Source organism: Sus scrofa, unplaced genomic scaffold (assembly GCF_000003025.6).
Source record: "Sus scrofa isolate TJ Tabasco breed Duroc unplaced genomic scaffold, Sscrofa11.1 Contig53, whole genome shotgun sequence".
Lineage (NCBI taxonomy): Eukaryota > Metazoa > Chordata > Mammalia > Artiodactyla > Suidae > Sus > Sus scrofa.
In genome coordinates, this window is record NW_018085237.1 from 1,252,472 (window position 1) to 1,266,317 (window position 13,846).

General features: G+C 36.1%; 1 pseudogene; it reads left to right on the forward strand.

Moving 5' to 3' along the window:
* The first annotated feature begins 3,198 nt into the window (after positions 1-3,198).
* Positions 3,199-7,560, forward strand: LOC110258890 (annotated as a pseudogene).
* Positions 7,561-13,846: the final 6,286 nt, after the last annotated feature.

Below are 13,846 nucleotides of genomic sequence, written 5' to 3' on the forward strand. Positions count from 1 at the left end.
CTTTAAGGGTATTCATTTTAATGCATGTGGGATGACATGGTAGAAATTCAGAGAAGAGTTTGAGTTTTGTCCTTTACAAATAAAAATAATAAAATCCAGACACTTCACCAGAAGAAACCAAGAGTTATTTATTTTTTTTTCCTTAAGATATTTTCTGTAGTTTTACTCCATAGAGATCTTATGTTTGAGAATTTTTATTATCTCTTTCTTTGGAGATACCAATTATTTGTATATTATTACCTTCCTTTTTGCATATTGATCATTTTTTCTCTAAACCTTCTGAAATTGTATTTTCTTTAAAATTTTTTGAAAATTTCTCAAACATCTTCCATGATTATTTTCAGTAGGATTTATTCTCCTTTTGTTTGTTTTGTTTCATGTGACTGACAAATATATGTATAATTTTCTTTCTTGAGCTCAGCCAGCTTACCTCCAGTCACCTGATATACTTTTGGCTATTTCTTTATTCAACCTTGATATTCCACAGAATGCTGTTATTTTTTTATTTTTTTAATGTGACAAAGAAGAATTTTCTCATACTTTTTTTAATCAAATACTTTCTGTTATTTTTCATATTCCTTTTTTCCCATAGGTTTAAAGTACTGTCATTTTCTTTAAAAAATCTATTTTCATAATGTTCTCATTGCTTTTAATAAGAATAACAAATAGAAATACTTTTTCCCTGACATCTTTAGTTAAAAGTAGACAGTGTAGCAATGGGACCCTACTGTACAACACAGGGAACTGTGTATGATTGGGTCACTTTGCTGTACAACAGAAATTGAAGGAACATTATAAATCAACTATACTTTAATAAAAATAAATGAAGTATAAAGAAAAGTAGACAGGAGTTCCTGTCGTGGCTCAGTGGTTAACGAATCTGACTAGGAACCTTGAGGTTGTGGGTTTGATCCCTGCCCTTGCTCATTGGTTTAAGGATCCAGTGTTGTCATGAGCTGTGTTGTAGGTTGCAGATGTGGCTTGGGTCACAAGTTGCTGTGGCTCTGGTGTAGGCCGGCAACTACAGATCCAATTAGACCCCTAGCCTGGGAACCTCCATATGCCATGGGTGCGGCCCTAGAAAAAAGGCAAAAAGGCAAAAAAAAAAGTAGACAGCATAATTTTAGTTAGTAAATATGAACCATTATGAATTATATAGATTTTATAAATTTGTTTTCCACTAATTCAACAAATCTGTACATAACACGATTATGGACAGCTTTCTGAGATAAATATATAAGAGAGCATACATGAGCTAACAGTGAAGTGTTATGGGAGTGAAATGTGCCTTTCTTGATGGGATAATAATCAGGTTCTCAGAGAAGATAGCCACTTAGAGCATTCACCCTATGCCATCAGACTCTGTACATTCCTCCTCTCTCATGACCCTTCTTTATGAAACATATTTTTGACTCTGTTTCTACTTCCTTGCTTCTGTTCATCCCCTTAGCATTGCCTGTAATGCCTTTCCCATTAACTTCAGTTTATCCAAATTATACTTATCTTTCATAACAGTACCTTCTCTGAAAAAATTGTCATGTGTTCCAATTTATAGTGAATTGGTCTTCCTTTAGAGTCCAGTAATTTTTTTTTTTTTGCATAGAGATAAGCAATTGCCACTTTGAACTTTTGATGTTTTATTTTTATATCAAAAATACTGTCTCTTCAGCTGTGCCACAGACCCCTTAGGATACTGAATAACATTAATGAACAATGATTCTGTGCTGGATACTCTTCTTTAATGTCTTCACTAAATCCACCCAACTTCTTTGTGAGCTAGTAGCCATTTTTTCTGTACTTAAGAGATTGAGAGAGTGAGGCATAGAGAGATTTAAAAACTTGCTTAAATTAACACAGTCAGTAGATGATGAGATTAAGATTACATCCAGGTAAGGTGGCTCCAGAACCAGGCAGCAAATGCCCTCCTCTCAGCTGATGCCAGGTGCTGATGCCTAACTCCTGTCTCATAGAAAAGAGAGCTTCCTTCTGACAGAGGAGGACCCCAGAGGGGAAAACCACACATTGTAATGTTAGGGAAACTTCTCTTTGAGAAAAGGTACGGTTAAGATATGACACTTGAGAATGAATATATTTGTATGGCTGGGTCATTACGCTGTATAGCATAAATTGACACAACACTGTAAATCAACTATACTTAACAAAAATAAAGTTTAAAAAAGATATAACAGTTGGTCTAGATGCCACCAAGATCATGTTAATTTTGTCCCTCCAGGTGTAAGCCCTTGAGGTTTGAGTTCTTTAGGACCTGGCTCTAAAGCATTGAAAACTCCCAAGAAAAAGTCCCTTATTCTGTACAGTGTGTGAATCAATGTGCAGGTCGGAGTATCTTTTTTACTCCCAAGATCTTCAAGATGAGGGATTTGTCTTCTTTACCGAGGACCTAGAAAGTCATGCCTCTTAGAAAACGGTGCCATCATGAGGGAAGTTGAATGTCCCATTCTTATGTCCAGAAAATAATTATTCCTTTTGAAGCAATCTAAGGAGCTTCATAAAAGATATCTTTAAAGACGTGAGTACACTGCATTTTGGATAGTATGAGGTTTTTGAAGTATGATGGAGAAACACCAGGATAAGTTTGAACTTTGGGAGTATAAACTCCCCCACCTCAAGCCAAGGGTTTCCAAAAAGAGTAGATTGGCATTGTGTTCAAATCCTTAAAAAACTGAGTACCCAGTTTTGTCACATTTTCAGAGCCAATTTTCTTGTTTATTTCTTTACAATATAGAGTTACTGTAGTGTCCACAAAGAATTCTAAGGTCCCATAATTTTAGCTATGAAGAGGGCACATAGACTCTCCCCATTGTTTTATAGAAGACTAATAATGACTTACATTTAAATGCATATGTATATGTATATGCATACATACATACGTACAGACATAGTGGTTTTGACAAAAGTAGAAGCAGTCTATTCAACCCCCTACTTTACACACCTATATTGTCATATTTAGGTGGACATATAGAAGAACATTCATGCAATGGCTAGTGCTCCTAATCCAAGCCTAGCATTGTCTTTGTGACTGCTGAAAATATGTGGCATTAGCCAGTAATCATGATAATTGTGAATAGTCATAAATGTAATGGATATAGTCTCCATATTTTTATCAAGCTCTACATGTAATTACTATATAATTTTATAATAAAGATTTTTCTTCTTAAAACAGATTACAAAAGATCAATGGAAGATTAGAATCAGACTGCAGTGACTGAATTCCTTTTCTTGGGCCTCACTGATCATCTCCATCAGCAGATTATCCTCTTTGTCACTCTGGTCTTTGTCTATCTTGTCACCCTTGGGGATGATCACTCTCATCTGGATGGATTACAGACTCCACATACCTATGTACTTTTTTCTTAGCCACCTGTCCTTTGTAGACATGTGTTCATCATCTTCCATTGTGCCCAAGGTGCTGTGTGATATCTTTGCTGATAAAAAAGGCATCTCTTTCTTGGGTTATGCTGCACAGATGTGGTTCCTGGGTCTTTTTGTGGCAACTGAATGTTTCCTCCTGGCTTCCATGGCCTATGATCGGTACCTAGCTATCTGTAAGCCCTTGCTGTATTCACAGATCATGTCCCAAAGGGTCTGTGTGCAGCTGGTGATGGGCCCTTATGCTGTGGCTCTCATGAGCACCATGACTCATACCACATTGACCTTCTGCTTACCCTTCTGTGGTCCAAATGTTATCAATCACTTTTTTTGTGACATTTCGCCACTGCTTTCCCTAGCATGTGCAGACACTTCAGTGATTAAATTTACGCTTTTCACCTTGGCTGGAACAGTAGAGGTTCTCAGTAGCCTGATCATCATGATTTCCTATGTTTGCATCCTGGTAGCCATCCTGAGGATCCAGACTGCTGGTGGGAGGAGGAAAGCTTTCTCGACCTGTTCTTCTCACCTGGCAGCAGTCTCCATCCTCTATGGGACTCTTTTCTTCATTTATGTGCGACCTGGCTCAAGTTCCTCCCTAGATATCAATAAAGTGGTTTCTCTGTTTTACACTGTGGTGACCCCCATGTTGAACCCCCTCATCTACAGCTTGAGGAACAAGGAGGTGAAAAATGCATTCAGTAGGAAGTTTGAAAGGAACATTTTTTTTAAAAAAAAAAAGAATTCTAATTATCCTGTACCACAGAGTTTGATTCCATTATACGTGGTAAAAAGGATACCACACTGAGAATTAGAAACTCTTTTAATTCCAGAACTGATTACACTTAGTAAAAAAAAAAAAAAAAAAAAAAAAAAAAAGTATGGCGTACATTCTACCTAATGTGAAAAATATAGTGGTATTGGTCTTATTTACAAAATCATGTAGAGAAGTGGAAAGCTACATTGTTTACTTTAGTGGCATGACATTGGAGGAGGAGAGTGGGATGGTATATCCTACTCATTTAAGTTGTTGAACTTATAACAAATACGTTTAATTTTGTAATTAAGATTCACTTTTGAAAAACTGCAATCTGCATCAAACTGAATGAATGAATTTATCAGCAACTAAAATCAAAGGGGATGGAGCTCAATGCCTTCTTGAAGGCTGCTTCTACATTCTAACATTCTCTGGTTTCATGAAATACCTCTGAACATTGGTGAATGAAAACTTTGTCAAAAGTTAGGTAAAACGGGAGTTCCCATTGTGGCTCAGAGGAAATGAATTTGACTAGTATCCATGAAGATGCACATTTGATCCCTGGCCTTGCTCAGTGGGTTTAGGATCCAGCATTGTTGAGAGCTGCAGATAATTATTGCAGGCTCGGATCTGGATTGCTATGGCTGTGGTGTAGGCCAGTGGCTATAGTCTTCATCTGATCCTTAGCCTGGGAACCTCCGTATGCAGCCATGGGGTGTGGCCCTAGAAAGAAAAAAAAAGTTAAGTAAAACGTACAGATTCTCTGCAACTATGCTTTCAGTCTCTCACTTTTTCCCTCTTAGTATCTGCATTTTTTTCCCTCCCCTTAGTCTGTAACTTGTACACATAGTGGTATTTTCTTTGAAATGATAACAAAATACTAAATTAAAAGTGACACAATGCAAATATGAAATTTGAAAGGTATACTAAATATTGTCTTAAATATATCCATATAAAACTACCTTGTTGGAGTTCCTGTTGTGTCTCAGTGGTAAGGAACCAGACTAGTATCCACAAGGATGCAGGTTTGATCCCTGGCCTCGCTCAGTGGGTTAAGGATCTGGCATTGCCATGAGTTGTAGTGTAGGTTACAGATACAGCTCAGATCCCATGTTGCTCTGGCTGTAGTGTAGTCTGGCCACTGTAGCTTTGATCCAACCCTTAGCCTGGGAACTTCCATATGCCGAAGGAGTGGCCCTAAAAAAGCAAAAACAAACAAATGAAGAAAACCAAAAAATCCACAAAACCCAAAACCAAAACAAACAAATAAACAACAAAAAAACCCTACCATAGTTAATTGTCATTCTTATAAAAATTTCCAACACCATTTTACTAAGCACTGTTAAAACTTGGACTTAGGTGTGGCAAAGGGAAATGCATTTTCTCCCGTTTTTATCTGGAAAGATGAACAGTATTCTTTCCCAGTTGAATTTTATCTTAACATTCCTCCATTCTGTGTATTTGTTATATAGCACGTCTCAAACCACAAGTCACCTTTTGAGATAGTCATTTCCTAGTAAGAGACCGGAAGTATTTTCTGTCTTTTAAACTGTTTCTTAAACAATTATGGTGCAACATCTATTAGAAGGATATTGGGAGAATAGCAGGGAGCAAGTGATGATTATAAATTTCCTCAATGGCTCTCTGTTCCTTCCCTAAGTATATGCAAATGTATTCCAAGCCAGCTGTTCTCTCTAGCTCAATTTATTGCTATTCTAATATCCTAATGTATTTTCTGTCCGGAAAGCTCGTTGCATTTTTCATATACTGCTTAAGCATTGCTTCCATTCAAATAATCACCCTAACTCTTCAGTCTCAATTGAACCTCTTTGTGTTTTTCTCTGACCATTTCATATTTCTTTTCTTCAGACTTTATAACACAATACATGTTGTTTTGTTTTGTTTTGCTTTATTTTTATTAGTGAGAAATGGTCCCAGATGATTCTTTAGAGTAGGCAGAGACAGAAATTCACTGAGAACTGCATTTTTTTTCTTCACCCTCTAAGTGGTTCTCCTTATTTTGTATAAAAAGGGTGAGCCCCATGGGAAGAGATCATCAATTTTCATAAGGCATCTTTTCTCAGGAGAACTCAGATGGAATTTTTAATCTTAGTTTATCTGTAGGTGAGATTTTTTTTTTTTTTTTTTTTTTTTTTGCCCTTGGCTTCTTTCAGGATTTTTTTCTTTCTTTCTCATTTCTGCAGTTTGAAAATGTTATGCTCAGGTATAATTGTTGGTTGTTTTTGCCATTTATCCTGCTTAGTGTTTCCTGAGCTTCCTGGGTTTGTGGTTTGGTGTCTAACATTATTTGGGGGAAATTCTGTTATTATGGTCTCAAATATTTCTTCTGTCCCCGTCATGCTTCTTTGGATAGTCCCATCTTGCATATATGATACCTTTTGTAGTTATCTCATAGTCCTTAGATATTCTGTTCTTTTTTTTTTCTCCACTCTGGTTTTCTGTTTTGAAGTTTCTATTTGCTGTATTCTCTGACACCCTGATTCTTTCCTTAGTCGTATCCAGTCTATTACTCATCCAATCAAAGGCACTTTATTTTTGTTTCAGTGTTTTTGATCTCTAGCATTCTAATCATAGCTGATTTGAATTCATTGTCTTGTAATTTCCACATCCCTGCCATGTCTGGTTCTGATGTTTGCTCTCTTTTGACTGCATTTTATACCTTTTGTATACTTTGTAATTTTTTCCTGATAGCCAGACCTGATGTGTTAGGTATAAGGAATTTCTGTAAATAGGTCTTCAGTACTGTGGTGTTAGCTGTGGGTAGAGGGAAAGTGCTCTGTGTCCTATGATAAGGTCTCAGTCTTTTATGAAACTGTGTCTCTGGATTGTGAACTTCACAATTGTTTCTCAGGGTTCCTCACAATCTACCCATAAGTTGGTTCATGAAGGCTAGAGTGGGCTGGACTTGGGTATTTCCCTTCTGCTATATGGAAGGTCAGTGGAAAGTGAGGTTGGCTACTTCCCTTCCCACAGGTCAGCTGGGCTCTGATAATCCCCTAGAAGGTTAGGCTCTGTTTAACTAGTTGCTCTTGAGGGCAGGCCAGGGTATGAAGTACAGAATGCTGTGGTGTGTTTGCACTTCCCTCTGCTTCACTTCCCTCTGCTGGAAACATAAGGGGATTTCTCCGTGCTATTTACTGAGGGAACCTGGTCAGACTCCAGGAGGTAAATCTCACAATATTGTTCATGGTTCCCCTAGTGCATTCCTCTCGTGAGTCTGCTCTGGTAAGCAGTGACTCCTTGTAGTCACCTGTGGGTCTCTCTGATCTTGGGGCCAGCAATTTACTGTGTCCTACCCTCTCTTACAGGATCTAAGAAACATTGTTGATTTTTCATTCTTTTCATTTTTAGGGAAGAATGGTGACTTCCAGGCTCCTCCCATGAAGACCTAGAAACCAAAAGTCCCCTCATAGTTTTCATAATAATGTTCCCTCTGCCTGAGATTGGTCATCCTCACATGTTTGCTTGGGGGATGCCATACCTTTCTGCTTTTTCTTGAAGCTTGTTTTCTCAACAAGATTTACTATAACTTATATAATACTGATTTTTTTTAACCATCACTACCCCATGAAGAAACTTAGATTCTCTTTACTCTGGTGTACCTTTTCTGTTATCCACAACATTTTGACTTCCAACCTATAATACATTTGAATTTTTTTGCATTTATTTTTTGTTGTTACAATTTATTTATTGAAGTGGTAGTTAACTTACAATATTGTCTTAGTTGCAAATAGGACAAGATAGAAACATACTGACAGATACAGAGAACAAAGTCATGATTACCAGGCAGAATTACCATCTAATAGAGAAGATAATGATAGGATAGTTTCTAATGCATGCGTGAGGAGCATATGGGAGCTCTCTTTTGAATATTAGACATTATAAAATTATTACATCTGTTTGGAATGCTTCAATATTAAAAATTGAAGACATAAGACTATGGCCAAATTAAAATTAGGAGTTCTGGAGACAGCATGAGGTAACAGAATCAGATGCAGGATTGGATAGACTGGTTTTAAATAGAATCATATATAATACCTTGAAATAACTGAAGATAAGGAGGCATATATATGTATATCAGGTAAAGATAACATAGCGAGAGAAATGTGTAAAACTCTGTCATTCAGATATAAAGAGTGTATGTTTCCTTCCCTTGCCTTTTAAGTCTCATTAGTCTTATTACACTGCCCATTTATTTTCTTTTTGGAAACTTTAGCTTTATCCTTCTTTTAACAGTGACTTATTTCCAAAAAGTTTTTATCCAACTCTATTAGTCTGCCAGTGCTATTATAACAAAATGCCACAGGTTGGGTGGTGTAAACAAACTAATTTCTTTATAGTCCCACCCACCCTTATGACCTCATTAAACATTAATTAGCTCCTTGAAGGTTCTTTCTTCAAATCCAGTCACCTTGAGGGTCAGGGGATCCACATATGAATTTGGGGGCAACACAATTCAGTACATAGCACCAGTTACAGAGGATGTTTTTGAACTTCAAAGTATTTTCCCTTTTATTAAACAATCTATGACCTAAAACCAGATCATTCCAAACCAAAACAATCTATTCCTCTTGAAACCTCATAAAAGCTATCACATGAAATATGGAATTTCGGTTGTTTTGGAGTTTTCCAGATGCTTGGATTTCTAATACACATAGATTATAATTCATATGGGGTTTAGTTTGCAAAACCCTGTTCTTTGGCATAAGCTAACACAAATTAAAGTTAAAATATGGTGGATTTTACTGATAACCAGAAATATTTGTGTAGTGTTTTGACCCTTAAGAGTATATTATGCATATAAAAGTACACCTGCAAGTGGTCTCCAGGAGCCCATTTCCCAACTGAGGATTTTCCCCTGTCGTTCTAAATAAACCTAAAATAAGGAATTTCCAAGTCTGTGTGTCGTTAGGTTGTGTTCCACATTTGATTTTTCCACTTTTTTGTTCGGTATCCTAAACAGCCTCTATCGGCTTTCAGGGGTAGTTTTTTGTTTTTATTTTTTTTAGAAAAAAGTAAGATGTAATTTATTTCAGTTTTTTAAAATTGAGGTAAAATTGGTTTACAGCATTATATTAGTTGCAAGAGTACAACATAATAATTTGATCTTTGTATATACTATAAAGTGATTCCCACAATGTCCAATTATTATCTGTCATCCTACAATTAACCCACCTCTTCACCCATTTTTACTTCCTCTCCAGCCTCCTATCCCTTTAACAACCATCAATCTGTTCTCTGTTATTTATGAATAACTTAAATATAAGACAAGACACCATCAAACTCCTAAAAGAGAACATAGGCAAAACATTCTCTTACATCACCCTTACAAATGTTTTCTCAGGTCAGTCTCCCAGAGCAACAGAAATACAAACAAATGTAAACCAATGGGACCTAATCAAACTGACAAGCTTTTGGACAGCAAAGGAAGCCAAAAAGAAAACCAAAAGACAATTTACAGAATGGGAGAAAATAGTTTCAAATGATGCAACTGACAAGGGCCTAATCTCTAAAATATACAAACAACTTATACAACTCGACAGCAAACAAGCCAACAACCCAATTGAAGAATGGGCAAAGGACCTGAATAGGCATTTCTCCAAGGGGTAGTTTTTTGAACTGTGAATTTCTATCTCTTAGCACTCAGTGCTTCTTGTTCAGTAGAATTCTGTTGCTTTTTCAAAGATAGTCCCAAGAGGAGGGTATTTTTTTTAATTTTCCTTGAGAAAAAAATCCTATTTTGAGGTAATATTGGCTTGACGTCCATAGCATCACTTTTACTTTAATATCTCCTGTATGGATATAGATTCTTGAGGCTCAGGGTTCTTCAGGGATCAGGTGAAAATTGGCTCAAAACTTTCAAGAAAAATATTCACTCATACTGTGTCATGTGAGAGCCAGAAAAGAGGAAGGAATTATTTCATGTGCATTAGGAGACCCCAGGACAATCAGCACAAAGGTAACCCTTCTTCATCAGGCTATAATAAGAATTCATAATACTTCAGGAACACCAAATTGGAGGAGGTCCCTGGTGGTCTAGTGGGTTAAGGATCTGGTGTTGTCACTGCAGTGGCTGGGATTCCATCTCTGGCCTCAGAACTTCTGCATACTGGGAAGCAGCAAATAAAAATAAAAAAATAATAATACCATATTGGAGACCCTTATTTTTTCTTTTCTGAGGCCAGAAGTCCACAGAATTTGGTATAATTTTTAAGTAATTAAAAGAAGCAAATAAAAGATTTTACCAAAGTGGTAAGTTTGCTGAACTTTGGAGAAGTAAAATTCATAAAATGATAGTATAATTATGTGGCTACAATTAGTTTTATAAATCCTCCAAATAGAACAGCTTGGCTCAAATATTCTTGTGCTTGCTTCACAGTAAACAGAACACTTGCATGATTTTTAAACCTGAATGTCAGGTTAATTTGGCCTGAGTTGCTAAAATGTTCACTTAGTCCCGCCATCTCAATGGGAATCTGGTAATGTAACAAGACTGATGTTCCACTGGTGGTAGTTCTTTGATATATAGTTTTTCAAAACTAATTATTTAAAAATATATTTCATCATTTTCCTACAATCCTATAAACCCATTTATGAGCAAATAAACATACTATTTGCAATGGATCATGCTTCTGCTGGAAGCTTAGATTTATGTAAGTGACATTCACCCATTTGACTAAAGCAAGCACAATCCCTGTGTATCTACCACAAATAATTCATTGCAGAGATAAAATATGCAACTGCAACCAATTTGGCTAACTACGGTTATGCTGTAAGGGCAATTAAATTTTATACTTAACATTACTTGACATCATAGGGCAATGACATTTTACTGTCCTTGTTTACACAGTTGATTCATGTAGAGAAACATAAATAACTCGATCTGTGTTTACAATGTTTAATGTATGAATATCATTTGGGGACCTTGTTAAAATGCAGATTTTGACTCAGTTGAACTGGAGTGGGGCTTCAAATTCTGCATTTCTGATAAAACTCAAGGTGATGCTGGTGTTGCTGACTCATGGACACCTATTGCACAATAGGGCTTTATAGTGTTCACACGACTGTTCCACAGTGTCCTACACCTTGACATTCTGTTGTCATTTGAAAGAGTCTGTTCTTCCTTTTTTATTCCTCTTGAGTCAGGAACATTGATCAGAAATTATCAGTATTAATAGTTTATTTATTCACTATGATGTCTTGAATTATATTCATATGGAATGGAGTAAATAATGAAAATAATTCCATTACTCTGAATTAGAACAACACATTTAATAAGATGACAGAAGTTTAAGTTCTATGGATTAATTTCTCCACTCTTTTACTTCATTTGCTCTGAAATAGTCTTGTTAAATTGCCATCCAATCATTGCTTGGGTCCCCTGAAATGTTGTGGATTCTTACAGTCCAAAAGAAACTACCCTTGGAATGTTCTAATTGTTGAAAATTTCATTACCTTCTTGAGCTTAAATTTATAATTTTATGGATGAAATCCCCTAAAATGTCATCTGTCTCCTGAGATTACTTTAAGGAAAAAAATAAAACCACCATTGTTCATAATAAGCCTTTTGCCATAATTTAAGCTTTCAGTATTTGAAGATAAGATTACACATCGTCTGATCTCATCTCCATCCTAAAGCCCATATTTCCAAATAAGATCACAGCATCACTTAAGATTGTGTGGCAGACTTTGTTTTTGTTGCTACATTTGTTACTTTGCTGACTCCATGTTTCTTTGTTGAGATCAGGCATATATGTTGTCTTCATAATTACATGGTTACACTGTCCATGGATGATGCATGGTTGGTGAAAATATGATTAAAATTATAATAATAATTTTCTTTCCTTCTTCATTTATTCAAGTATCTAGCACCTTCCCCCAGGACCCCTAACCGCCATGCACTCTGACAAGCACTGGGGGAGCAAAAATGAGTTAAGCATATTTGCTTTGCTCAAGTTGTTCTATGTTGGGAAATACTGTATGTATTTGATAAATGCTTTAATAAAGGGATGGTTTATTAATAAAGATGCTATGGAATCACAATGAGAGAGAAACAAAGGGTGAACCAGTGTTGTAGAAAAACTTAGTAGAGGACAGAGTAAAAGCAGAAGGGAATTAAGTTTTAATGAGTATTTACTATATGGAAGGTATTTTACAAATTTAATTAATTCTTCAAATAGCTCTGTCAGCTAAGCCTTCATCATTTCTCTTTAACGTACTTTAATAATACAAAGCCATATATATATATATATATATATATATGTATGTATGTTTGTGTATATATGTATATGTATATATGTATATGTGTATATATGTGTCTATATATGTATATTCACATATTCATACACACATATTCACGTATTCACATATTCACATATTCATACACACATATACAAAAAGAAGTGACTTTTACTTTTTGCTTACCCTTCTGTGGTCCAAATGTGGTTAACCACTTTTTCTAGGATGTTCTCCCTATCCTGTCCCTGGCATGTGCTGGCACCCAGAACAATAATTCTTTTTGTTTTGTCTGTATTAGTAGGAATGCTCAGTGCTTTAAACATTTTGGCCTCCTATATGTATATCTCAAAACCGTATTGAATCACCACTCTGTGGATGGGAGGCAAAAAGCTTTCTCTGCCTGTTCATCACATTTGTCTGCTGTAGCTGTCTTATATGGTACCCTTTTCTTCATTCATATCTAGCCCAATTCCCACTCATCTCAGGACATTAAAAAAAGTGGTATCTGCATTCTATACCACCTTGATTCATGGGCAAAAAAAAAAATATGCATTTTGGAGGCCATTGGTTAAGACAAATTTCCTGCTGAATAGGTAATTTTGAGGGTGACTTTTGCCATTGTACAGGTGGAGCACTCAAGTATTTACTTAAGAAGATAACTGGCTTTGGCTTCAGGAGATCACCAATTACTAAGAGGACTAAAAGCAGATAAATCCTATACTGTTTCTGGTTCTCAGAGTCTTAATTTGTAAAAGGAGCATACTGGACTCAGTGCCATCTGAATTACTTTCTTCTCTAAGGTTATATAATTTTATACAATATGTCCAAATGATCTATGTGGTGAGACCAAGTGTCAGTCATGCTCTAGGTGAAGATTAACTGTAAAACTATGTAAGGTCATAAGTCAAAGTCCAGCCAGCCAGTTGAGGTCTAGGAAGATATATAAAAATTCTCCCAGAGTCTCAAGTCTGGCACTTTGAATTCAGCCTTGGCTCAGATCATCCCCCTCCCAGAACAAAATTCTGTCCATTCAAGTTTGATCTTCCTAGGACTATCTTTCAAAGAAATAACTTTAATTCCTTTCAGTTCTCATGGAAAGTTCTCATCTCATTACCTAATGGCTGAAAGAAGTTAGATTCATCTCATGACTTTTCTTCCTGTGGCCATATTCTTACAACTATTTGCCCATTATTTATGTGCTCAATTGTTTTAAAATGCTTATTGAAATTTACTGTTTAAGGCATTATTCTTGAAGGTGGAGACACAGCATAGAAAAAGCAACAAAATCCATGCTCATTCTTATAGGATGATAAGATGCCATTGAAATTCAATGTTACGTAATGGTAATTGCTTTGAAGAAACATAAAATTGGGTAAAGAGAAAGAGAATGGGTTTGAGTGGGGTTAGTTGTGCTCAAAAGTGTACTCAAAGGATGGTGAG